At 40.0% G+C, this 26,316-nt stretch overlaps 1 protein-coding gene across 7 annotated transcripts in view; it reads left to right on the forward strand.

The window, feature by feature from the left end:
- Positions 1-1,316: 1,316 nt before the first annotated feature.
- Positions 1,317-26,316, forward strand: part of ANKRD12 (ankyrin repeat domain 12) — a 98,931-nt gene continuing 73,931 nt past the window's right edge. For 4 of the 7 annotated variants that reach the window (XM_060405236.1, XM_060405238.1, XM_027960748.3 and 1 more), the window contains exon 1: positions 1,317-1,634. The gene's annotated coding sequence lies outside the window, so the exon portion shown is untranslated. Of the gene's footprint in view, positions 1,635-1,882; positions 2,083-26,316 lie in introns of those variants that run through there. The other 3 variants (XM_060405237.1, XM_042239160.2, XM_060405239.1) reach the window with 1 other exon arrangement.

The raw sequence follows: 26,316 nt of genomic DNA on the forward strand, positions 1-26,316 counted from the left end.
ATAAATTTTTAGTATTTGTTACTTCATGCCATAAATATCCAACTTAAATGTAACAGTGTTCCACTTCTAGCCACAAGGTGCAGTCTTACTACTCATTTTGAACCTGATGTATTTAAAGATGGGAGAAATGTAGGAAAGGAAAAAACAGTGATCTTTAATGCAAGCTTATGTTTTATATAGTTAAATGCTGGGATGTAGCTTTCTCTGTCGTCTGAAATAGCTCATCTGCTGATTAATGACAAACTCGTAACTTCAGTAAGTCACAAACCCATGCTGTAGTTGAGAGGCCACAACGATGAGGGCCCTCTGATGGTTAGATAAAGGCATGCACAAACTGTCGCGGATTAACCTCCTTGTAAATAAAAAGTCACCAGAAGCAACTCAGAATAAAATGGTTTCCCTTCGATTATGTAATCCCCTCGGTGGTTAAATAAGGGCAAGTACAGACTGTCGCGGATTAACCTCCAGAGGAAGTCAGACTGCCAGCAGCGGGGCTGCCGAGGCGGTGACTTTTCCTTTGCGCAGTTCTCCAGCTGGCAGTGCCCCGAGCGGTTGGGGGAAAATGCACCGAAATTTGTCTATAAAGGTTATCCGAACGTGTGACTGGGGGAGGGCGTACTGCACAGTGCGTGCGGACCTGGGGGCAGGTGCACGTGGATGTGCTTTCGGGACGGGCCCAGGCCCACCTGGCGCAGGTGAGGGCGCGTCGCGGCCCCGCTGGTCCCCGGGCTCCCGCAGGTGCGGCCGGCCGGCGCGCAGGCGCAGTGCGCGGAAGCGGGTGCCCGCCTCTCCCGACGCCCCGGGCCCACCGCGCGCCGCGGGCCGCGGGCCGGGCAGACACCCGCCTCCGCCTCCAGCTGGGGGCGCAGCGTCGGTCTCCCGGGTCCCAGCTGGCAAATTCGTCCGCCCGCCCCAGCAAAACAAAAACGTGTGAATACCCTACGTAGACAGAGCCTCTTCTTCCTCGTCGCCGTCGCCATTTCCAGAAGTTTCCAGTCAAGCCACGGTGGTGGCCACTGCGCAAGGCGAGGCGGCGCCTGCGCTACTCCCTCGCTCCCTCAGCCCCTGCCTTCTGGGGTCGGAGCCGGCGGAGGGGAGACGGCGACGCGGGGCTCCGCCCGGTCCGCCGCCGACCCCATTGCCCCGCGTCCACTTGGTACGCCCCGACCCCCGCCCCCGGCTCGGGAAGCTTCTCCCGGCGCCTCTAGAGCCGCGGGCCGCGGGCGGGGCGGGCGGACGGAAGGGGCGGCGGGCCGGGGGCGGGGCGCTCACGCTGCCCGTCCCGTGCCCGCGCGTCACGTGCCCGCGCCACGGCCAATCGCCGGGCGGCGCCGTCCTGGGAGCGAGCAGGCTGTGGTGAGGGACGGCGGAGACCGGAGATGTTTTCGAGCCCGGCCTCGGCAGCGTTCGCGGCGGTTACGGCGGCGGTGGCGGAGAGCACGACAGCGACGGCGGAGCCGAGGCCTTCGTCCCGGGGGTAGACCCTCCCGCGCCGGCCGTGCCTGGGGTCTGTGCGGGCGAGGGGGGCGTGGCGACAGGCGAGGAGGAAGGAGGGGCGCGGTTTCGAGCCCCGGCCCCGGCGCCCGGGAGGAGCCCCTCAGTCGCGCCCGCTCCCGTCTCCTCCCCAGAGCGAGGTAAGGACGCGCCCCGCCCCGCCGCGCTGACAGGACGGGCCGCCCGCCGGGAGCGCCGGAGCCGGGGCGCGGCGGGAGCGGCCGGGCGGGGACCGGGGGGGCGGGGGCCGGGCGGGCGGCCGCGCCGCTCCCGGAACATGGCGGGGCCGCGGCGCGTGTGCGAGCGGGCGGGCGGGGAGCGGGTGTGCGCGGCCGGGGGCGCCGCCGGAGCGGGGCGGGGCGGGGCGGAGCGGGGGCGCGCCTAGTCTGAGCCGCCGGGACCGAGTGAGGCCGGGAGGGCGGCGCGGGTGAGCGGGGCCGGTGCTCGCGGACCCGCGGGCCGTCGGGCTCTCGGAGCTCGTTCGAGGGTAACCCGCCGTGACGCATTCTCGAGGATCCCAAAGCGTTGAATAAACGGTTGTACAAAGAGGTCACCGGAGCCCAGCTGACAGCTGTTTTAATAATAACAGTAAGAAACAGTTTGGGACGGGAAGTTGACACTTTTGAACCCGTTGAAGCCGTAGGGAACGCTTCAAGCGGCGTAGAGGTCGAGAGTGTGATGTCCACTAGACACCCGCGGCCAACCCGTGGACGGGGTGACGGGATACAGACCCCGGCATCCCCAACGCTTCGGAAAAGCCTCTGGTCCTGAACTTGACCTGAACCTGTGTTCCCGGTCGTGTGTCCTTTTTTATTTTAAAACGGCTTAATGGAAGAAGGCGAACTGGTGAAATAGCTATTTTAAAATAAATTGACTGCTGATTAAAAACATATGCTCGTGTAGGCTCTTAAAAATCTTGGGCACTGATCTGTTTCAGTTTCTTCAATCGTTATACAAAGGCTTTCCTGGAGATTAGCTCAGAACTGGCAGAACATATGCTGTATTGTTGCCAAGAGGCTTAAAAAACAAAATGAGATAGTGTCGACTGTGTAAGATCAAGTCGTTATATTAACTAAGCTTGTTGGGGAAAGTCTTTAATTTGGGCTAAACGCAAAAACCTGTAAACATTCGAAATGTGTCCTAGGCAAGAGGGGGAAGGTTTACTAAAAAAATTTTTATAGTTGACACAAGGACTAACAATTTCTAAAGGTCTGCGAATGGTTGAGTAAGTAAGGTCAAGATTAACTATTCAGGATATGTGTTCTATTTTAAGGACAGGCAAGGTGTTAAAATGAAGTAAAACCTAACTAAGTAGCATTCATGAAAGGAAAAGAGAAAGAGGCCTATAATGATCTTACGCGCTCTGGTTTCCATGGTTGTTAAGATGGTTTTATGAACAGGCAGAACTGGGAAAGTGGAAATCCCTGGGTGTGTATTCCATGAAGACTGAGGAAGAGAAAAAAATATTGAGATGAGGAAAGAACTTAATAGGTGGAAGTATGTTGTGCAGTCTTTGACTTTAGTTCTCTGATACTGTGAAGGGGAGAAAAGCTTGAATTTTGTTTGGCAATAAGTACCTAACTGGTGGAATGAATTTAAATGGAAGATATTTTTATCAAAATGCTTGTATGTTACTTTTTTTTTTCCCCATATAGAAGTTGGTGAAACATGTACCTGATATCAAAGAAACAGTAGGGATATTTGGAAAACTCTTCATTGGAAAAGAGGTTTTTATTCTAGGGAATAAAAATAATATTGAAAATTTTCAGTTTCTTGGTACTAGTTGACTAGTGGTTAAATTTTCTTTAAACCATTCTTATATATTAAGAGCATTGTTTCAATCTAAAGAGAGAATGATTAGTGATATTTAATTTCCATTGTAGTCTGGAAAAGGTTTAGACAGCTTTCTGTATATAAACTTGATGCTACTGAAGCAGCATCTATCAGATGGGTGTGACGAATTTATCCAGTAATTGCCATACGTTGCTTAATAGCTAATGACACCACTTTCTGACTTGGAACTCATTGCTAAAGCTGACATCAACATGTATTTGTAAAATGCTGGTACTCTTAAATGGTACGGTCTAGAGATTTATCCTTGGAACTGGAAAGGACTTCAAATTTTCTAGTCTGTTTCCCTCATTTTACAGATGAAAAAATAAAGGCCTGATAAGGGGAAATGACTTCCCCAACTCAGCACAGCTAATTAAATGTCTGTGGTTTGGCCTAGAGATTTCTTTTTGTGAAGGTGCTAATATACTTCTTTCTTTTAAGAAGTAGCTTTATGGAATAGTGGAAAGAACAGGGGAAATATAAATGAGAGGACTGGGGTTTAAATTCTTGATTTGTCACTTCCTAACTGTGGTTTTTGACAAATCATATTAATTTTCAGAGCCTTGCATTTGTAATCTGCAAACAAAACATTTTGTTATATAATTTACAGCATTTTTGATGGCCCAATATGATTATGTATGGAAAGCACATTATATTCTATAAGCCTTTATACATATAAAAAGTGATATTTTTAGAAAAAATAACAGTTTCCTACTGTATTATCTAAGGTGTCTACATCCCTAGGTTTTTGCTTAGTCTTACCTTCATTGTTTTGAGCACCTGCTGTTTTACAGATTATAACTCCCTGTAGATACATTTTCTGATCCCTGCTTAGTTCTAATCTTAGTAAAGCCTCTTATGAACATTTTAAATATTGTGGTTGTTAAGAGTCTGACTTCCTCTGGAGAATATGAAGTTTCTTCATATAGCATTTGAATACATTCTCATATACACTCATGCATGCACAGTCTGTTTCTTTAACAGACAGTGACTTTTAAAAAGTAACAGTTAAAGTATCTTAGTAACAATGTTAATTTGTTGCTAGTTTTGAGATATACAGCAACAGGAGATGTAATTTCCTTTGTAAACTCAACTTTTGAGTAGTTCATGTTAAGGTTATCTTGTAGATCTAAAATAAAATATACACTGTAGGAACGTTAAGACTAAGTGTTGACTTCTGCTGTTAGGTTTAGAGACCTTTCTTTTTAGTGCTTTACATTGATAATACTGGGAGCCAGTACATGAGTACTGTAGTGTAGTGGTGTTACACGGATTATTTGTAACTTTGAAGCTAAAGGTTATGATAAACATTGTTGAGCACTTAGAATCTTGAGTTTTTAAGTGAGCTATTTCAGATAATTTTCGTAATAACCCCGTAAAACAGACACTATGGCTGAGAAAAATGAGGCTTTGAACTGTTATGTGGTGTGCAGATATTCACAGACCCAAAAAAGTGACAGCTCTGCTGTCCTCATTCTTAACCATTTTTCTGTTCTACCTCTAATTAAGAGTGCTTCTCTGATTTTGAGAAGTTTTAAGGCACTGTTTAAGTTTCCGACTTTGTGAAAAATTTGTGGGGCCGGCATTCTATCTTCTACTGTGTTGGTTAAAAAAACAAAGAATTGTGGAAGATAGGCCAGCAAGCCTTTTTGTGAGATGTTGATATCGTTCGTGTTTTTGTTTTTTTTTTAAACATTAGTTGTCAGAAGCAAATTAGTCTCACCCCAGCTACCGAAGGACTACAGTTGTTAACAGCTTTTTAAGAACTGTTTTAACAGACTCCACCTTGATATTAATGTTCATTGTTAAAAGGGAATATACTTTTTTTTTAAGCTTTTTATTTTGTATTGGGGGTATAGCTGATTAACAGTGTTGTGATAGTTTCAGGTGAACCAGGACTCAGCCATTCGTATACATGTACCCATTCTCCCTCAAACTCCCCTCCCATCCAGGCTGTCACATAGCATTTGAGTAGCATTCCAGCATTGAGCAGCAGTAGGTTCTCGTTGGTTATCCATTTTAAATATAGCAGTATATACATGTCCATCCCAAACTCCGTAACTGTCCTTTCCTCCCAGCAGCCATAAGTTCGTGCTCTGTTTCGCAAGTTCGTTTGCATCATTTCTTTTTAGATTCCACATATAAGGGCTGTCATGTGGTACTCCTCCTCCTTTGTCTGACTTACTTCAGTATGACACTCTCTAGGTCCATCCATGTTCCTGCAAATGGTGTTATTTCATTCTTTTTACTCATTATTAGTGAGTAATATTTCATTGAATATATGTATCATGGCTTTTTCATCCATTCCTAAACGTCAGTGGGTGTTTAGGTTGCTTCCACGTCTTGACTTTGTAAACAGTGTTGCAAATGAATATTGAGGTGCATATATCCTTTCAGATCATAAAGAAACTTACTTAAAACAAAGTGAGTGAAGGAGAAAGATAACTAACCAGACTCATTTAGGTCTTTTATAAAGGAATAGAGTCAGGAAGAGTAAATAGGCGTTTGTCTAGGTTAGAAGTAGAACCCTCCACAGAAATACTTCCAAGTTGAGGTTAAAAAAAAAGATAAATTATGAAGCTAAGTTACAAAATCATTTCTTTGGCATTTAAAAATTGTGTCTCTTTGGCTGATCGCTTAATATTTGTTTATTGCACTAAAATTGTTTTGAAATATGTAGTTGCTTACACTTCTGCTTATCAGTTTGCATTTGGGCCACAATTGGGGAAAATACTACAAATATTAGTGATTAAACACCATATTTTTAAACTCCCTTATTGCTTAAAAGTGTTGTGAGAGTCCTGTAGCTTCTTACATTTCAGACTGTTGTTCTTCCTAAATAGGAGTTTTGTTGGCATTCTGGCTTATAATAGAAAACAAAGCCACGCGTACGTGGGTCTTTCTTCCTAGAAATAGATATATAAATTCATGGTAAAAGATAATAGTATGTAAAAAATTATATCCTCGATAGTTCATAAAGTATTTTTACATCAGATCTCTTGAGTTTCACTACTACTCTTGAGATTAGCAAAATGTCCGCTTATCTGATGATATTGAGCCATGGATAGGATCCACGTTAAAATTCTCTGGAGTAATGCTAAGACTGCTTTATGAAAGAGAAGTATTAGCAAATGTAAAGGAAGAGGAAAGAAGCACCTACTTTTATTTTCTCTTCTACCAAAGACACATTGTACACAGCTTTCTTTCCTTTCTGTTCTACCACTTCTGGAGCTTTAACAAACAGGGTAGAAGTAAATACTAAAAACATTCTTTATAGCAATTTACTAATTAGTGATGGTGGTTAATGATGTCAGGTAGTTGAGAATATTTTTAATTTATAAAATACTTCTCACCATAATTTGCCCAAAAATATTGTACTAGGAATAAAGCCTTGGTTTATATTCTCATATTGTGTACTAAACTCTTGCAACCTCTGAGTTAAAATAAGTCCTTTTTACCAGAGCTTAATTTTGACTATTTGGAAGTTACTTGGTGATCAAAGAAAAGAACTTTTATTGAGCTTTTGTACTGTTAGATACTTTCACATGTGTTATTTTAATATATGATGAGAGTAATTTTATATATCTAGTTATGAAAAAAACTTCAGAAAGTTGTCACTGGAATGTCTCCAACTCCAGATGCTATTACTCAAGAACTAACTTGAAATTTATGTTATATAAATGTTCATCTATTATTTTGAGAATTGTTTCTTCTTAAAGTTTGAAAGTGTTAGTTGCTCAGTCGTGTCCGACTCTGCAATCCCATGGACTGTAGCCTGCCAGGCTCCCCTGTCCTTGGGATTCTCCAGCAAGAATACTGGAACGAGTTGCCATTTCCTTCTTCAGGGGATCTTCTTGACCCAGGGATCGAACCCAGGTCTCCCACATTGCCGGCAGACTCTTTACTGTCTGAGCCACTAGGGAAGCCCAGTTTTTCTCTTAAGATCAATCCAATTTGTTTGCAGATTTTTATTTATTTATTTATTTTTATTATTTTTAAATATAAATTTATTTACTTTAGTTGGAGGCTACTTTACAATATTGTACTGGTTTTGTCATACATCAACATGAATCCACCATGGGTGTACACGTGTTCCCCATCCTGAACCCCCCTTCCACCTCCCTCCCCATACTCCCTCTGGGTCATCCCAGTGCACCAGCCCCAAGCATCCTGTATCATGCATCAAACCTGGACTGGTGATTCGTTTTATATATGATATTATACATGTTTCAGTGCCATTCTCCCAAATCATCCCACCCTCACCCTCTCCCTCAGAGTCCAAAAGTCTGTTCTATACATCTGTGTCTCTTTTGCTGTCTCGCATACAGGGTTATCGTTACCATCTTTCTAAATTCCATATATATGCGTTAGTATGCTGTATTGGTGTTTTTCTTTCTGGCTTACTTCACTCTGTATAATAGGCTCCAGTTTCATCCACCTCATTAGAACTGATTCAAATGTATTCTTTTTAATGGCTGAGTAATACTCCATTGTGTATATGTACCACAGCTTGTCCATTCGTCTGCTGATGGACATCTAGGTTGCTTCCATGTCCTGGCTATTATAAACAGTGCTGCGATGAACATTGGGGTACACGTGTCTCTTTCAGTTCTGGTTTCCTCAGTGTGTATGCCCAGCAGTGGGATTGCTAGGTCATAATGGCAGTTCTGTTTCCAGTTTTTTTAAGGAATCTCCACACTGTTCTCCATAGTGGCTGTACTAGTTTGCATTCCCACCAACAGCGTAAGAGGGTTCTCTTTTCTCCACACCGTCTCCAGCATTTATTGCTTGTAGACTTTTGGATAGCAGCCATTCTGACTGGCGTGAAATGGTACCTCATTGTGGTTTTGATTTGCATTTCTCTGATAATGAGTGATGTTGAGCATCTTTTCCTGCGTTTGCCAGCCATCTGTATGTCTTCTTTGGAGAAATGTCTGTTTAGTTCTTTGGCCCATTTTTTGATTGGGTCGTTTATTTTCTGGAATTGAGCTGCAGGAGTTGCTTGTATATTTTTGAGATTAGTTGTTTGTCAGTTGCTTCATTTGCTATTATTTTCTCCCATTCTGAAGGCTGTCTTTTCACCTTGCTTATAGTTTCTTTTGTTGTGCAGGTTTTAATATTAATTAGGTCCCATTTGTTCATTTTTGCTCTTATTTCCAGTATTCTGGGAGGTGGATCATAGAGGATCCTGCTGTGATTTATGTCGGAGAGTGTTTTGCCTATGTTCTTCTCTAGGAGTTTTATAGTTTCTGGTCTTAGGTTTAGATCTTTCATCCATTTTGAGTTTATTTTTGTGTATGGTGTTAGAAAGTGTTCTAGTTTCATTATTTTACAAGTGGTTGACCAGTTTTCCCAGCACCACTTGTTAAAGAGATTGTCTTTAATCCATTGTATATTCTTGCCTCCTTTGTCCATAGGTGCATGGGTTTATCTCTGGGCTTTCTATTTTGTTCCATTGATCTATATTTCTGTCTTTGTGCCAGTACCATACTGCCTTGATGACTGTGGCTTTGTAGTAGAGCCTGAAGTCAGGTTGATTCCGCCAGTTCCATTCTTCTTTCTCAAGATTGCTTTGGCTATTCGAGGTTTTTTGTATTTCCATACAAATTGTGAAATTATTTGTTCTAGCTCTGTGAAAAATAGCGATGGTAGCTTGATAGGGACTGCATTGAATCTATAGATTGCTTTGGGTAGTATACTCATTTTCACTATATTGATTCTTCCAATCCATGAACATGGTATATTTCTCCATCTATTAGTGTCCTCTTTGATTTCTTTCCAGAGAAGGCAGTGGCACCCCACTCCAGTACTTACTTGGAAAATCCCATGGATGGAGGAGCATGGAAGGCTGCAGTCCATGGGGTCGCTGAGGGTCGGACACGACTGAGCAACTTCACTTTCACTTTTCACTTTCTTGCATTGGAGAAGGAAATGGCAACCCACTCCAGTGTTCTTGCCTGGAGAATCCCAGGGACGGGGGAGCCTGGCAGGCTGCCGTCTATGGGGTCGCACAGAGTCGGACACAACTGAAGCGACTTAGCATATTGATTTTTTTCACCAATGTTTTATAGTTTTCTATATATAGGTCTTTAGTTTCTTTAGGTAGATATATTCCTAAGTATTTTACTCTTTTCATTGCAATGGTGAATGGAATTGTTTCCTTAATTTCTTGAAATTTTCTCGTTATTAGTGTATAGGAATGCAAGAGATTTCTGTGTGTTGATTTTATATCCTGCAACTTTACTATATTCATTGATTAGCTCTAGTAATTTTCTGGTGGAGTCTTTAGGGTTTTCTACGTAGAGGATCATGTCGTCTGTTTGCAGATTTTTAGTTGAGGTGATCACCCAGCAGTGGTTATTCACCCTCCGGAAATTATCCCTGTCTTCCAGGGTTTATAAAAACATCTCGAGAATGAAGATGAGTGTTCTCTCTTGGCTGCAGTCAAACAGGACCAAAAAATACTTCTTTACCTTCTATTAGTCCTCACACTATTGAAAGTAAACAGGAATGTGTAACAGCAAAGGGGCTCACTCGCTGTTCCTTTCCTGTATACTTTTCCCCTCCTTAGCTCCTCTTCCCCCTTCAGGTGCTATTGTTCAGTAGCTTTGCAATATCCAGTGAAAGTAAATCTGTCCCTATCTGTTGTTGGTTAACGTTAATATTTATGTCCAAATTGGGCTTCCCTGGTGGCTCAGAGGTTAAAGCATCTGCCTGGAATGCTGGAGTCCCAGGTTCGATCTCTGGGTCGGGAAGATCCCTTGGAGAAGGAAATGGCAACCCACTCCAGTATTCTTGCCTGGAAAATCTCATGGAGGGAGGAGCCTGGTAGACTATAGTCCATGGGGTCGCAAAGAGTCGGACACGACTGAGCGACTTCACTTCACATCACTTCACTTCACTTCCATTTAAATTATATAACCACTTTCTTGTTATCCAAGACTTTAATCTTAAATTGTGGTGTGGATGGATTTGATTTTAGCTACAGGAATTTGATCATTAGCTAATAACGTGGAGAAATAATCATTTGCCCTTTCTCTGCTGTGAATTGATACTTCATATCCTTTGGTCAGAGGCATAATTACAAACCTCCTGTGACTGATAATGGGCTGTCCTCATAAATTCTCATTCACTCTGTTGTTATTGAAAGTTGCTGGATCGTGTCCAACTCTTTGTGACCCCATGGACTGCTGCACTCCAGTTTCCTCTGTCCTTCACTGTTTACTAGAATTTGGTCAGAGTCATGTCCACTGAGTCTGTCTAACCATCTGACCATCTCATCTTCTGCCCTCAATCTTTCCCAGCATCAGAGTCTTTCCCGATGAGTCAGTTCTTTGCATCAGGTGGCCAAAGATGCTTTAGCATCAGTCCTTCCAATGGATATTTAGTGTTGATTTCCTTTAGGATTGACTGGTTTGATCTTGGAGTCCAAGGAACTCTCAAGAGTCTTCTCCAGCACCACAATTCAAAAGCATCAATTCTTCGGTGCTCAGCCCTCTTTATGGTCCAACTCTCACATCCATTCATAACAACCGGAAAAAACATAGCTTTGAGTCTAGACCTTTGTTGGCAAAGTGATGTATTTACTTCTTAATACACTGTCTTGCTCCTTCCAAAGAGGAAGCGTCTTTTAATTTCATGGCTGCACTCACTGTCTGCAGTGATTTTGGAGCCCAAGAAAATAATATCTGTCATTGCTTCTACTTTTTTCCCTTCAATTCACTCTTTACCATGCCCTTTTGAAGTTTGTTTTCATTGTGCAGATGAATTTAAATTAGTGATTGTATTGCTCCTTTAAAAAATTATACCTTCAAAGAAGTTGATATTATTAAGAGAAAAAAAAAAGATGAAATGATATATAAAATTTGAGCCTTTGTGGGGAAAATAAATATTTTGTATTATGAATTTTTACAAGGAAAGTTCTTGAATGATTCAGTCTGGCAATGTGACAGACTATCTCTGGATATTGAATATGATCGTAACCAGAATTTATTTTTCTGTATTTTCAAGCTTTGCCACAATGAACAAGTATTATGGATATAATCAAGGTTTTAAACAGTGCATACTTAATTAACAACTTTTATTTTCTTATATTTGTTTGTTTTGGCTGTGTCGGGTCTTAGTTGTGGCACATGGGCTTAGTTGCCCTGCCTCGTGTGGGATCTTAGTTCCCCAACCAGGAATGGAACCTGCATCTCCTGCATTGGAAGGCAGATTCTTAAGCACTGGACCACCAAGGAAGACCCAGCAAATTTTAAATAAATGTTTTTATGAACAGTATTGCATTTAGTGTTGTTGAGGTAGGAATTTAATATGATCTTCACTGATATTTTTCTATAGTGTTTTTTTAAGAATTTACACTGAATATTTTAATATGATCTTAGCTGTAGTGCTTTTTTCTTTAGAATTTACACTGAATATGTGAAAGGGGACCGTATTCTTTGATCATTCAAATGCTTTTTAGTTGGTGTAGAATGGGACACAGTGAGCCCTCAAGGACATGGATTGTGTCTGTCTTGTTCATTGTTGTACCCCAGATTCCATCACATTCTAAGGGATCACCCCAATGCTAATGTCAGGCGAATGGGCTTACTGGCCTAAGAGGATGAATTGGGACTAAGGGGAAGAAATGGGTAGCAGATGAAAAAGGTCGTGATTGCAAGGAAGAGGGGCTTGATAAAAACAAATTTCCAAGATGGGGAATAATGTAACACAGGTTTTCTTAGAAAATAATTCAAGAGGTTGTATAGAATTCATATAGCAGACAAGGAGATCATTGAAAAAGTGCTTAGATATTAAGGTTTTAGGTGCCATTGCTAAGCACATATCTGAAGAAGATAGTTTCTGCTTGTATGGAGCTTAAAATCTAGCTGGAAGAGATAATTACTTACAACAAGGATCCATAATTACAGAGAGGCTCTGTAAACATCTGGAAATTACATTGCAGATTTTTTAGTTGAAGGTCCTATGGCTTTGGGCTTTGAGATGGGTCTGTCCAAAAAAGACGAAGAATCACTGAGTTGGAAATTTAAGTTCAGTTTTTTTATGTAAAACTGTTAAATTCTTAAATAGTCCTAAATTTATGTTTTTAGACTTACAGGATATTTCTTTTTATAGATAAAGCTATTTAATATTGGCATCATCAGTGAGATTTGCCTTTTTACCCCCAGTTCATAATATTTACATTGTTATATTTCAGGAAATGCTTTATTTTAAAAATGAAACCAAATAGACACATACTCTTTGCCATTGGGGTTGGACTTTCCGCAGTACCACCCTTTTCATGTCACATACTTAATGCTGTTAGACTGCAGGGAATTCACTATGCTTTGTTCCCTCTGTACCATATTCCTCGTTACTCTTCTCAGCATCCTTTGACAGGAATGCAGTGTACAATCCTAAACTGACCTGACTAAAAAGAGCTACCAGTCATGCATACTATTATCCTAAGTCAACTTAGAGCACCTTTTAAATGACTCATATGCAGTTATCCTGAATTCTTTTTTTAAATTGCTGTCTAGTTGGTATATAGTATCAGTCATATTAGTTTCAGGTGTATAATACAGCCATTTGGTATTTTTATAGGTTATACTTCATTTAAAGTTGGCAGTTGTCCTGAATTCTTGTGGGTAGTATTGTAAGTGGATTTATGTCAGAGAGTGTGCAGGACACAGAAGTGGTAGATCAGGACTAAAAGGCCCAGACAATTCAGCCCTGGTGTGAAGTTGTGTGGAAGCTACAATTTTGGCTATAATTGAAGTAGTGTTAATCACCCACCTTATTGTTGGATCAGGGTGGGAATGGTGTGGTATGTAGATGAGAAATAACTTAATACTTTCATAAGTGTTGTTCTCTTGAGAAGGGGTACTGGCTTCAGCTACCTCTAACACATAGAGAGTTTGGATGTAGATAAAGATGATTTTCAGGATTTCAGGCTTATATTGCAGAAGCTGTGATTATCATAAAAACTATTCTGGGTTTTTATGCCATGCTTTTTATTTCAAATCTCTTTATTTTTTTATGCGCCACTATTCAAACTATATGCAATTATCTAAGCAGTTAAAAGTCCTTTCCTTTCATTTAAGGCTAAAATATGTACTTATCATTTTTAAGGAAAGCATTTTTAAGTAAAAATGAGTTAGAGTGTATTCAGAATTAAAGGGTGAGTAGTACTGAGAATGGACCAGAGGTCTGATCTCTTGAGCAGATCAAGAATTACTTGTCTTTTGAGGGGTGAAGTTAAAATACCAAAAATGTTTTTTATTTTCACATATTTCAGATAATTTAAAAGGTACAGAAAACAGCATAGTGTGCATATGGCACCTGTCTGCAGACTTAAGAATTAAACATTTATAAGTTTAGTTGAAGGCCTCTGTGTATCTTTCCCTGAGCCATTTCCTTTCTTGCCCCAGTGAAGTCCTATCTCCCTCTTTGTGCAGACTTTTTCCAGCAGTAGCTCTACCCTTTCCCTAGCCCTGTGTAAATTTCTTTCTTTCTCCAGGGTTCACCACGGTGACATTTTCCATTTCAGCTCTGTTGTGTATTGTATATAACAGTAAGGGTGGACTGGCTAGTGGAGCTGAAAATGATTGTCTATATACACGAGGTAGAAATCTACCTTTAAACCTAGTCAGAGTAAAGACTTCAACATTGCACTACATGCAGAACAGATTGGCAAAGTAGATGTGAGAGTAATCTCATGAAATCATTTTAGGAAGGTTAGTCTTGTAGCAGTAGTGTGGAGCAGTGGTCTGGAAGAAAGTGTGAATTGCTAACTCATTTTGACTGGCTTTTTTCCCTTCTAATTACCCTACATTAGTGAGAGTTTGTTCTGCTTCCAAATACTTCACTATTTTGCAGTAAGTGAAAGGAGCTGGTGGCAGAATGCTTAATGGTGAGTGTTGCTAGTTTTCAGGATCTGGGGGATTGGTCTTTGCCCCCTTTGAGAGTCTGTTGATAGTGGAGTGAGTACGTCATGGTTATTAGATCTCTACTTTCAGTATTGTAAATTTTCCACCACTCAGTGCCAGAGATGCAAGCAAAGCTGCCTGACCCTTTTCTCTGGGCTGTTGCAGCCCTCTGCTGGCCTATGGAAGTCAGACATTTAGAGCCCTGTCAGGCCAGAAAGAGGTCAGTAGCCCCAGCAACTCACTTTTAGAATCTTAGAAGTCATTTATGTCAGCTCTCCATTGCAGATGAGTATTTTGTATATTGACCTTTACAGTTCTGGAAATAAATTTATATGTAAATATGCTTAGATATCGAGGGCAAGTAGATCATTCTAAATCCAACTGCCTGTATTACTTTTCTTTAAAAATTCTAACTATTGTTAGAGTATGATCCTTTATGGTCCACTGTTGACAATGCCAAAAAATATTTTTACATTCTCTTTTGTAAATGTTACCTAATGAAGTAATGGGAACTTTATGTTTTAAAAAATTTGAGATATTGTTTGGTCATTTCTATTAGACAAATACAGTGGATAATTGTTTCTCTTAAAGTATTTTCAGAGCATTTCTGCTTCTTGTTGCTGGTGTCATTCTAGCCTCCTTGCTCTTGTGGACTCTTATTCCCATTTCACAATCTGATTGTCATACTTGAAGTAGTCTCCATGTCTTTCCTGTTATTCCTCTTTAGCCTCTCTTCCAGAGTTTCACCAACGGCCCCTTTTTTCCCCTCAATGGCCCTTTAAAACATGCTACTCAAATTGTGTCACTGACTTTTTTAAAGCCTTAAGTTGCTTTTGTCATCATAAAGATGAAACGACACAGTGACGAGGTGCTTCATGTCGATCCTTCTTCCTCTGTTTAGCCTCTTTGTCTCCCCTGCTGTGCTTCAGTTCTTGCTGTCCTTCCCTGTGGCCTGCTCTCTGTGGGCGGGTGTAATTTCTTGGTCTGGAATACAATCGTCATTTTCTTGTGGGAAAATGTTATGGAATAGCTGCCAGAAAACATTGTGCTAAAAATCAACCATGGCTTACTTTGAGAAGATATGTTAAAGCAAGCATGAACCCTTGCTTGGTTGTTTATATTTCAAGCAATTTGGCTGTCTAAGTGCTGCTCTCTTTTACACCGCTGGTTACCTTTGTGGAATTTTGAAGGTAATACACACATAGAGCTAAACTAAATTGACTATTTACAGTGCATTTACTTGATACAGTCTTCTAAATTAATACTGTGCTTTAGGGCTTCCCTGCTAGCTCAGTTGGTAAAGAATCTGCATGCAATGCAGGAGACCTGGGTTTGATCCCTGGGTTTGAAAGATCTGCTGGAGAAGGGACAAGCTACCCACTCCAGTGTTCTTGGGCTTCCCTTGTGGCTCAGCTGGTAAAGAATCCACCTGCAGTTCAGAAGACCTGGGTTTGATCCCTGGATTGGGAAGATCCCCTGGAGGAGGGAAAGGCTACCCACTCCAGTATTCTGGCCTGGAGAATTACATGGACAGTCCATGGCGTCGCTGAGTTGGACACGACTAAGCAACTTTTACTTTCACTTTCAGATTTTTGAAGGAGATAATATACAGCAGCACCAACACAAAGTGCAGCCTATTTTACTGGATTGAGCTTCTGTCCCTAATCTTCTGTTTGCTTTCATATTTTAATAGCTGGATTAGAAAACATAAAACACAGAAAGTACCTCTTACTTCTTCCTCAAGCTCTGTCTGAGGTACTTCTCTCATCTGCCATCTCATCAGTCTTTCCCCTTGGGTTCTAACCAGAACACTGTAGTTCTCCAGAGCAAACCAAGTGGAAGTTAACCTATTATTTTAAAAAATTTTCATTTGTATATTATGTAAGTAATACCTGTTTATTATAAAAATTAATATAGAACTATATAAAATAGACCATAGACATTTCTTAAGAACTGTAGAAAATAGTCTTAAGGACAGTGTTAAAAAGACAATCTATTTTAAAGGAAGTGGTTGTTTTCATCTTTTTCATGCTGTTGGTTAAATTTTTGATTTTTATGATACTGATTTCTTGGTCTGAAATACAACCATCATATTCTTGTGGGGGAATGTTATGAAATAGCTGCCAGAAACATTGTGGTGAAAATCACCCACAGCTTACTTTGGGAAGGTATGATAAAGCAGGCATGAACCTATTTCAGAGACTGAAACTGTTAACTGTTTAAGTAGTTGAGATGGTAGAGAGGTCCAGTTCTTATTCTAGAAATACAGCCATATTTAAGGTTTATCTTAAAGCTTTTCTGTTAGTTTGAGAGTTAAACTTTTGGTCTTTGTGCAAATAAGAAGTGTTTAATATTTATGTCTGATGGTTCACTTTTTTTGCATGGGTAATGGTTGTTCAGTCACTAAGTCGTGCCCGACCCTTGTGATCCCACAGACTGTAGTCTGCCAGGCTCTTCTGTCCATGGGATTTTCCAGGCAGGAATACTGGAATGGATTGCCTTTTTTTTTTTCCAGGGGATCTTCCTAGCCCCAGGGATCGAACCCAGGTCATCTGTGCTGCAGATGATCTCCTGTATTGCAGGCAGATTCTTTATTGACTCAGCTATCAGAGAAGCCCTTTTGCATGGGGGAGCACAGCAATAAGGATGTCAAAATTGTTTAGTAGTTTAAGCTGTCATTTTTGTATTCATAGAAATGTAGAATGGAGTGGAATTGTTCTAAACCTCTGGAATCAGGATTTTGGAAGAATAGAAGTTCTTCAATGTAATCTAGCCTAACTTTACTTTCAAGAAGAAACAGAAGTACTGAGAAGTAATGAAGGTCAACCAAAAAGTCAGTGGTAGACTCAGAATAGAATCTTGGACTAAAGTCTCCCAGATCAAATCACAGAGAAAATAATAGTCACTTTCCTAACTGAATGACTCTCTCTCTCTTTTAAAGGATGAGCTCCATAACTTTTTATTTATTATTATTTTTTAAAGTAACCATTTTATTTTGGCAGTGCTTCATGGCATCTTAGTTCCTCAACCAGGGATGGAACCACTGCCACCTGCAGTGTAAGCATGGAGTGTTAACCACTGGACCACAGGGTAGTCCCTACTCTTAAGGGTCATTTGAATTCTGTTGATTTCATCTTTTACTAGTTACATTTTTTCCTCAAAACAATTTTGGAAGAAACATTTTTACTTTCAGCATAGCTGTAGCCCAGTGGAAGCTGGATCAGGAAAAAAGTTAGGAATTTCCATTCCATTCATATGGTTCCATCTTTACTTTCTTTAGTTAGAATGTAAAATTGCTGGTAAATTTAGAGGGCAGCATTTGAGTATTTTATATGCACCAAAGACTGTGTATGTAAAGATAACATTTTCTCATAGCCTTATTATTTGAGCCTTACCATTCCATGATGTAGATGAAGACATTAAGTGTGTGCTCTGGGGATTTCTGGACTGTGAGGCAGACTGGGGACACTCCCTTCTTTTTCAGTAATGTATATGGAAAGCTAGATAAAAATAAAATATTTTAAAAACACATCTGAGCTTGAAAGCAAAAAAGCAGAATCAGCAGTTGCTTGAAATGGAAAAAAAAAACTCAAAGGCATATTAGGAAGCAGAAATTGAAGCTCTGTCCTAAAAGGAAAACTGGAACCCCTAGGCCCAGGAATGACAGGAAGCTGTCCCCAGATCAGTAAGGGTCTGAATGGTTGATGAATGGGGTTGAAAAAAGAGTCTGCCAACCTGGGGTTGCATCTCCTGGTGCGTCTTCTTCCTGTCCTTTTATTGTTAACTGTTTTTGTATCCTTTTTGGGTCTCTTTTACAAAGTATATTGCTGAATCTTATTTTTACCCAACCTCAGAGACTCTTTATCTTTTAATTAATGAGTTTAATCCATTTTCATTTATTGTAATTTTCATAATATCTGTTGGAAATTATTTACATTCTATTTGCTATATTTTTGTTCATTTCCCACAGTTTCTTAATTTTATAAGTATATTTTAAAATATATTTAAATATGTATATTTTCAAATATATATTCAAATATGTATATTTTCTTTCTTCCAAACAAGAGAAGTACTTTACCCACTTTCTCAGTTTCCTTTCATCTCTGCCACTACACCTCCTGCCCCCACAAGGTCCCAGCAGCCATGTTGATGTTTTGTAGAATTTTAGTTCTGTAGAGGTATTCTTCAGGCATCCATCCATCTGTCATTTTTCTTTTTGTATGATATACTAGATCTGTTAGGTTATTCCTAACAAATAACCTAATTCCCTAACAAATAATTAATTCCCATATAAGAGCTTCCCAGGTGGCTCACTGGTACAGAATGTGCCTGCTGATGCAGGAGACATGGGTTCGATCCCTGGGTTGGGAAGATTGCTTGGAGTAGAAAATTACTACCCATTTCAGTATTCTTAACTGGAAAACTCCATGGACAGAGGAGCCTGGTGAACTACAGTCCTGGGATCACAAAGAGTCAGACATGACTTAGTGACTGAACATGCATGCAATTACCATATATCACATAGTGTTCTCACAGATTTATTTCAGTTAAGTGCCTACTTAAAAAAACAATTTTCAAACAGGGTTTTTTATATATGCATTCTAAGACCTTTTTATGCCTGAAAAATATGATTTGTTAACCCTCACTTTTAAATGATAGCTTAGTTTGATTAAAGATTTTTGGTTTGAAATTCTTTTCCCTTTACGTTTTTAAATATTTCTACATTATTTTCTTCTCCCTCCTGTTGCTTTTTGCAAGTTGTGATGTCAGCTTGATTTCTTTTCCTGTGTGTGTGACCTGCAGTTCCTCTCTAGATTTTGAAATTTTTGTGTATCTTTTTCAGTCTATAGTGTGTCTGGGTATAGTTCCTCTTCTGTCCTGTTTGGCACTTGGATTCGTATTCATTCCGTCCTTCTTTCATTCAACAGTTAGCTACTTATTGGGAGTATGCCAGGTTGTATTCCAGACATTGTCATCTAAGATCTTTGATCTTTCCTCAGTTCTGGAAAATGATTGTCATTTTCTCAAGTAGTTTGTCTTCAGTTTTTTTCTTTCTGGGAATTCTGTTAATATGGATTCTATTGCTTCTTGTCTCTTCTCCATCTCTTAACTTGAATGTTTTTCTTAAAAAAAAATTCTCTCTTGATATCTTTTGCAACTGTCCTCTACCTGATCTTCTAGCTCGCTAGCTCGTTCTTTCGTTTATCCATTTACCTAATCTGTGGAGTTCTTTATTTCAGTCATCGTACTTTCATACTCTGCATTTCTTCTTGGTTCTGTTTAGACCTGCTGCATATTGGAATTTTCTCTTATTTCTTTGAGAATTTTAAATGCGTTAAAAATTTTCTCACATCTGTTCCATTAATTCTGTTCCATATGGTTTAGTTTGAGTTGTGATTTTTTTTCGGTGGGAAACTAATACAAAAAAGCAAGTCAGTGGTAGCATCTGATTTTTAGTTTTAAGAGATCTGACCACTGATGGCTGCTTGTAGAAGGAATATGTGTGTGAGAGAGAGAAGGGAGGGATAGAGTAAGAATTCAAAAAGGGAGATAATTTGGCGAGTTTTGCGCTAGCCTAAGTGGTAATAGTGGCTTGGGTTGGTTAGCAATTGATATGGAAAGACATGGGTTTAATTTGAAATGTGTCTTAGAGATCGAATCAATATTTCTGAGTTTTTGGCTTAAGTGATGGATGGATGGATGGTGGTGCCATTTATTGAAATGGAGAAGAAGGGTGGGGAATGTGAAGAAAGTTTGACAGAGAAAATTAAGAATTTTCTGTAGTAATTTTTTGGCTAAACACCCATGTGAAGATGACAGGTAGGCAGCTGGGTAGACAGATTCGGAATTTTAGAGGAGGACTAGAGATACAGACTTGGAAGGGAGTAGCTCTTCAGTGGATCAGGTTGTTTAGGGAGTGTGTTAGGCCTACCAATCCCTGAAGCAATTTATGAGGAGAAGCATCTGGGCCGCATGATGTGTGTGAGCATGCGTGTCTGTGTGTGTGTGCAGGAGACTCAGAAGACACAGGAGAAGGCAGTGGCACCCCACTCCAGTACTCTTGCCTGGAAAATCCCATGGACGGAGGAGCCTGGTAGGCTGCAGTCCATGGGGTTGCTAAGAGTCGGACACGAGTGAGCATCTTCACTTTCACTTTTCACTTTCTTGCATTGGAGAAGGAAATGGCAACCCACTCCAGTGTTCTTGCCTGGAGAATCCCAGGGACGGAGGAGCCTGGTGGGCTGCCATCTATGGGGTTGCACAGAGTCGGACATGACTGAAGCAACTTAGCAGCATTAGGGATTAAAAAGGGATCCAGGATCAGGTCCTGAGTTACTCCTGACACTTCGAGTTTTTGCAGAAGAGGAGCCATCAGGGAAATAGGAATTTTGCATAACTTTTAGTATAAAAATATACTGTACTTCGTTTAGCTAGATTTTATAAAATGAGTAGACTATTTCCCCAGTGTTTTGGATGCAAGTAACCTTGTAGCAAATGCCTTTGTATATTATCTTTGCATATTTGTATAGTATACCTGTAGGGTAAATACTAAAATTGGATTATTAAGACAAAAGGCTGTGCATCTGTATTTTAATAGTTTTGCCAAATTCCTCTCCAAAAAGGTAATCCCAATTTCTTTGCCATCAGTAGTGTATGAATATTCATATGTATGATTTTCCTTATTCCTTGCCAACACAGCCTTAATTCTGTCAGTCTTTTAAATGAAAAGTTATCTGTTACTTTCTAGTTTTAAAATTATGAATGAATCTGAATATTTCTCTGTGTTTACTCCATGTTTGTATTTCTTATTCTTTGGACTGCCTCAAGTTGTCTTCTGATTTTTTTTTTTAATTGATTTGTTACAGCTCTTTGATTACTAGTTCTTTTTCATATGTGTTGCAAATATTTTCACTTGTCATCTGATTCCTATTAATGATATTTGCATTTCTAGTTTAACATTATTTGCATGCATGCTCAGTTGCTAAGTTACTACAGTACATGGGTAGCCTGGCAGGCTCTTCTGTCCATGGAATTTCCCTGGGCAGAAATACTGGAGTGGGTTGCCATTTCCTTTTCCAGGGGATCTTCCTGACCCAGGGATTGGACCCGGGTCTCCTGTGTGGCAAGTGGATTCTTTACCACTGAGCCACCTGGGAAGCCCCACGTAAAGGAATAAGATTGTTATTAAAGACTGTCATTACAGATAGATGGGAAGAGTTAAATGTGAAAAAAAATTACAAGGAATAAAAGAAAATATATTTTCAGATCTTGGAATAAAGATAGTTTGAGCCTAAAAGAGAAGAAAGGGTCCATAAAGAAAATAGAGGCATAAAATATATGTTTGATTATATAGTCCATTGTACACTCATATTCTTAGCATAGTCTCTGTCAATGGATAAACAAAATGTGGTTTTTACATACAATAAATAGAATATTATTCCGCCTGCAAAAGGAAGGACATATGTTACAACATGGATGAACCTTGAAGACATGGCTAAGTGAAATAAGCCAGTCAAGAAAGGATAAATGTTACATCATTCCATTTTTATGAAGTACTTAGAGTAGTCAACATCATAGAGACAGAGAATGACATGGTGGCTGCCAGGGACCAGGGGGAGTGGGGAATTATTGTTTAATGGGTAGAGTTTCAGTTGGGGTAGATGAAAAGGTTCTGAAGTTGGTTGCTGGTAGTGGTTGCACAGTAGTGTGGATGAATTGAACGCCACAGACCTACACATTAAAAAAAATAAGTGTTGGCAAGGATATGGAGAAAAGAGAACCCTTTAGCACTATTGGTAGAAATGTAAATGGATATAACCACTGTAGGAGACTGTATGGAGGTTCCTCAAGATATTAAAAATATAATACCTTATGATTTAGCAATTCCACTTCTGGGTATTTATCTGAAGAAAATGAAAACACTAACTTGCAAATATATTATTTATAATAGCCAAGATGTGAAAACAACTGCAGTGCCCATCTATGGATGAATGGATAAAAAAATGTGATTATATATACAATGGTAAATTATTCAGCCATAAAAAAGAATGAAGTCTTACCATTTGATAACGTGGCGACTTTGAGGGTATTATGCTAAGTGAAATAAGTTAGACAGGAAGACAAACACCATAGGATCTCTCTTAGAGGACCTTAAAAAAAAAGTTCATAGATACAAAGAACAGATTGGTGGTTGCTGGAAGGAGGGGAGGGCAGAAATGAATAAAAGAGGTCAAAAGATTAAACAAAAAAGTTACGAGTAAAAAGGAATGTATCATGACTGTAGTTAACAACACTGTATTGCATATTTGCAAGTTGCTAAGAGACTAAATCTCATAAAAAAATTTCAACTATGCATGGTGATGGGTGTTACTAACTTACTGTGATCGTTTTGCAATATATACAAATAAAATTATTATTGTGTTGTACACCTGAAACTGATGTTTCATGTCAATTATACATTAAAGAATGATTAAAAGTGGTAAATTCTATATTAAGTATATTTAACCACAGTTCATTTGTGTATATATGTGTATTCAAAAAAACAGCATGGTTTGTCATTTAGAAATCATAGGAAAATAATGATTGCTGAAGTAGAAATGCCAAAGGAACCCTAACAAAATTCAAAAGAGGAAAAATAAGTGGCTAACGTGCAGTGAAAAGGTTTTAATATTAAGAAGTCAGATAACCTAAGGGATTGGAGCATGGGATAGAGATGGGAGGGAGACAAGAAAACCAAAATGGGCAGTATTTGAGGCAGAGATAAAGGCTATCAATGAAGAAAAGTCAGTATGGAGTGGAGTGACTGGGGGGTAGGTATGCAGGTGCTTTCTGTGAAAAGGATCAAGGCAAATGTTGCTTTAACAGTTCCCAAACCATTAAAACTACCTGGGGAACTTCTTTGTAAATTAACCTGTTTGCTTTAGAATAGTTTTAGATACACAGAAGAATTGCAGAGATTTTTTTAAAAAAGGCAGAGATAGAACAGAGTTCCTGTGTACCTCACCTCAGTGTCCTCTGTGATCAGTGTCTTTTGTATACATTTATATAATTGATACATTCTTATTAACTACAATCCATCCTGTATTCCAGTCTCTATAGTTTTTACCTAATTTCATTTCTCTGTTCCAGGATCCTGTTCGTGATACCTGATTACATTTAGTCATCATGTCTCCTTAAGTGCTCATGGCTGTGATAGTTTCTCAGGTTGTTGTTGTTTTTGATGACCTTGAGAGTTTTACAGAGTACTGGTCAGGTGTTTTTCTAAGGTGTCCCACTGTTGAAATTGACCTTTTATTTTTCCTATGAAAAGTGTGGACTTATGCATTTTGAGAAGGAAGATTACAGAGGTAAAATGCCCTTTTTAACTACATGTTATCAAAAAGGTTCAGTTCAGTTCAGTCGCTTAGTCGTGTCCAACTCTTTGCGACCCCATGAATCGCAGCACCCCAGGCCTCCCTGTCCATCACCAACTCCTGGAGTTCACTCAAACCCACGTCCATCAAGTGCGTGATGCCATCCAGCCATCTCATCCTCTGTCGTCCCCTTCTCCTCCTAACCCCAATCTCTCCCAGCATCAGAGTCTTTTCCAATGAGTCAACTCTTTGCATGAGGTGGCCAAAGTACTGGAGTTTCAGTTTAGCATCATTCCTTCCAAAGAAATCCTAGGGCTGATCTCCTTCAGAATGGACTGGGTGGATCTCCTTGCAGTCCAAGGGACTCTCAAGAGTCTTCTCCAGCACCACAGTTCAAAAGCATCAATTCTTCGGCGCTCAGCCTTCTTCACAGTCCAACTCTCACATCCATACATGACCACAGGAAAAACCATAGCCTTGACTAGATGGACCTTTGTTGGCAGAGTAATGTCTCTGCTTTTGAATATGCTATCGAGGTTGGTCATAACTTTTCTTCCAAGGAGTAAGCGTCTTTTAATTTCATGGCTGCAGTCACCATCTGCAGTGATTTTGGAGCCCCCCAAAATAAAGTCTGACACTGTTTCCACTGTTTCCACATCTATTTCCCATGAAGTGATGGGACCAGATGCCATGATCTTCGTTTTCTGAATGTTGAGCTTTAAGCCAACTTTTTCACTCTCCACTTTCACTTTCATCAAGAGGCTTTTTAGTTCCTCTTCACTTTCTGCCATAAGGGTGGTGTCATCTGCATATCTGAGGTTATTGATATTTCTCCCGGCAATCTTGATTCCAGCTTGTGCTTCTTCCAGCCCAGCGTTTCTCATGATGTCCTCTGCATAGAAGTTAAATAAGCAGGGTGACAATATACAGCCGTGACGTACTCCTTTTCCTATTTGGAACCAGTCTGTTGTTCCATGTCCAGTTCTAACTGCTGCTTCCTGACTTGCATACAGACCTTGCTGAGTTAGAATTTGTAGGGTTTTTCAACTTTCTCCTTCCTCCCCTTTCCATGTTGTGTCCTGTGGAAGGAAGTTAACCGTGTGGCCCACACTTAACAGTAGGGCTTTATGTCCTACCACCTTGAGAGCAGAAAATCCCCAGGAACTACCTGGAATTCCTCATGGAAGATTTGTTCTCTCCTGTTCTTTGTCTTAATCATTTATTTGTGTCAGTATGGACACAGATATGTATACCTTGGATTATAACCCAGTACTGTTTTACTTACTCTGTTGCTCAGATTATCGTGAGTTTGCCAACGGGGACCTCCTTCAGTTGATAGCTGTATCCCTTTGACATATTCCCATTGTTAACTTTACATGGTTACATATTTTTTGAGCACTTCCTTACTCTGGCAGTATGAGAGTGTCCAGACTTACTTTGTCTGTGTCCTGCCTCAGTCTTAGGATCAGCCATTTCTCTAAGGAGCCCAGAATCTTTTCATTGGAGAAAAGTAACACTAACCAAGATCTTAGGTGTGCTCCTTGTTAGTGAGGTGGTGTTGCTTCCAGGCTCCCTTAGCTGACAGGAAGGAATATATGTATGTGTACTAATTCTGTATATCTATGAATACTTCTGTGTGTAACTGTAGCCATTGGGTTGGCCAAAAAGATCCTTCAGGTTTTTCTGTACCATCTTACATCAAACTAGACATGAATTCATATTGATGTTTCAGACAGTAATCCTCTGCTGCATTCCAGCCTTCTCCTGACCTGCCTGTCTGGAGCGTCCTGCTACTGTGGTGAGAAGACCATCTCCTACCATCCACTGTCCATTTTCTCAAATGTTTGTTTCCAGAGGACATGTGTAGTGATTTCAGAATTGCTAACGTGTACTTCCAGGGGGATTTTTTTAGTGAAATAAAATTCCTATAATATAATTGTACAATTCAGTGGTTTTAAGTATATTTATAGTACTATACAACAGTCACCACTAATTCCAGAAAATTTTCATCATCCAGAAGGAAACCCTGTACCCATTGAGCAGCCAGTCCCTGTTTTCCCTCTTCCCCTGGCAGCAACAAAGGAGCTTTTCAAAAAGTGGTGTTTGTCTTGCCTCCCTAGGTATCGTTTCAGTGGATCTAAAGATGAAGTTAGAGTCTGTATCTTTAAAAAAGTATTCTGCTTTGCTTCTGATAAGCAAGCAAGTTTGAATTACCATGTGGCATGAGCCTAAAAGAACAGCATATTTTGAGTAAATTGAAATGTCATAAAAGTAGTAATGTCAATCAAGGAGCACCTCATCAAACCTAAAAATACTGCCAGCACAGTTTGATCATCTTTAAATTAATAGCAGCCTAGGGTTGAAATGAGGGAAAGCATTATTTTAAACTGTCACTTTGTTGCATCTATGTTTATGTTTCAGTTGTTTTAATCTGTATAGTCTGTATTTTTCCATTACTATGTCTTGGTGTCAGTAACTTTGTTCTGCTTGTTTTCTCTTGGGGGTATTGTTTTGCTTTGTTTTTGACCTTTTTTAAACTTCTACTTACCTTAGTCCAATCTTAGGAAAATTCTTTCTTCCTGCCCCCACTACCTTGGTAAAAATACGTTCTTAAGAAAGTACTCATTGCCAAGTAACTCTGGAGCTATGCTAAAGCCAAGTATATCTGATAACTTAGTTGGGAAGACTAGCTGGCACACTTTGAGTTAGATCTCTTCTGATTTTTT

Source organism: Ovis aries, chromosome 23 (assembly GCF_016772045.2).
Source record: "Ovis aries strain OAR_USU_Benz2616 breed Rambouillet chromosome 23, ARS-UI_Ramb_v3.0, whole genome shotgun sequence".
Taxonomy (NCBI): Eukaryota; Metazoa; Chordata; class Mammalia; order Artiodactyla; family Bovidae; genus Ovis; species Ovis aries.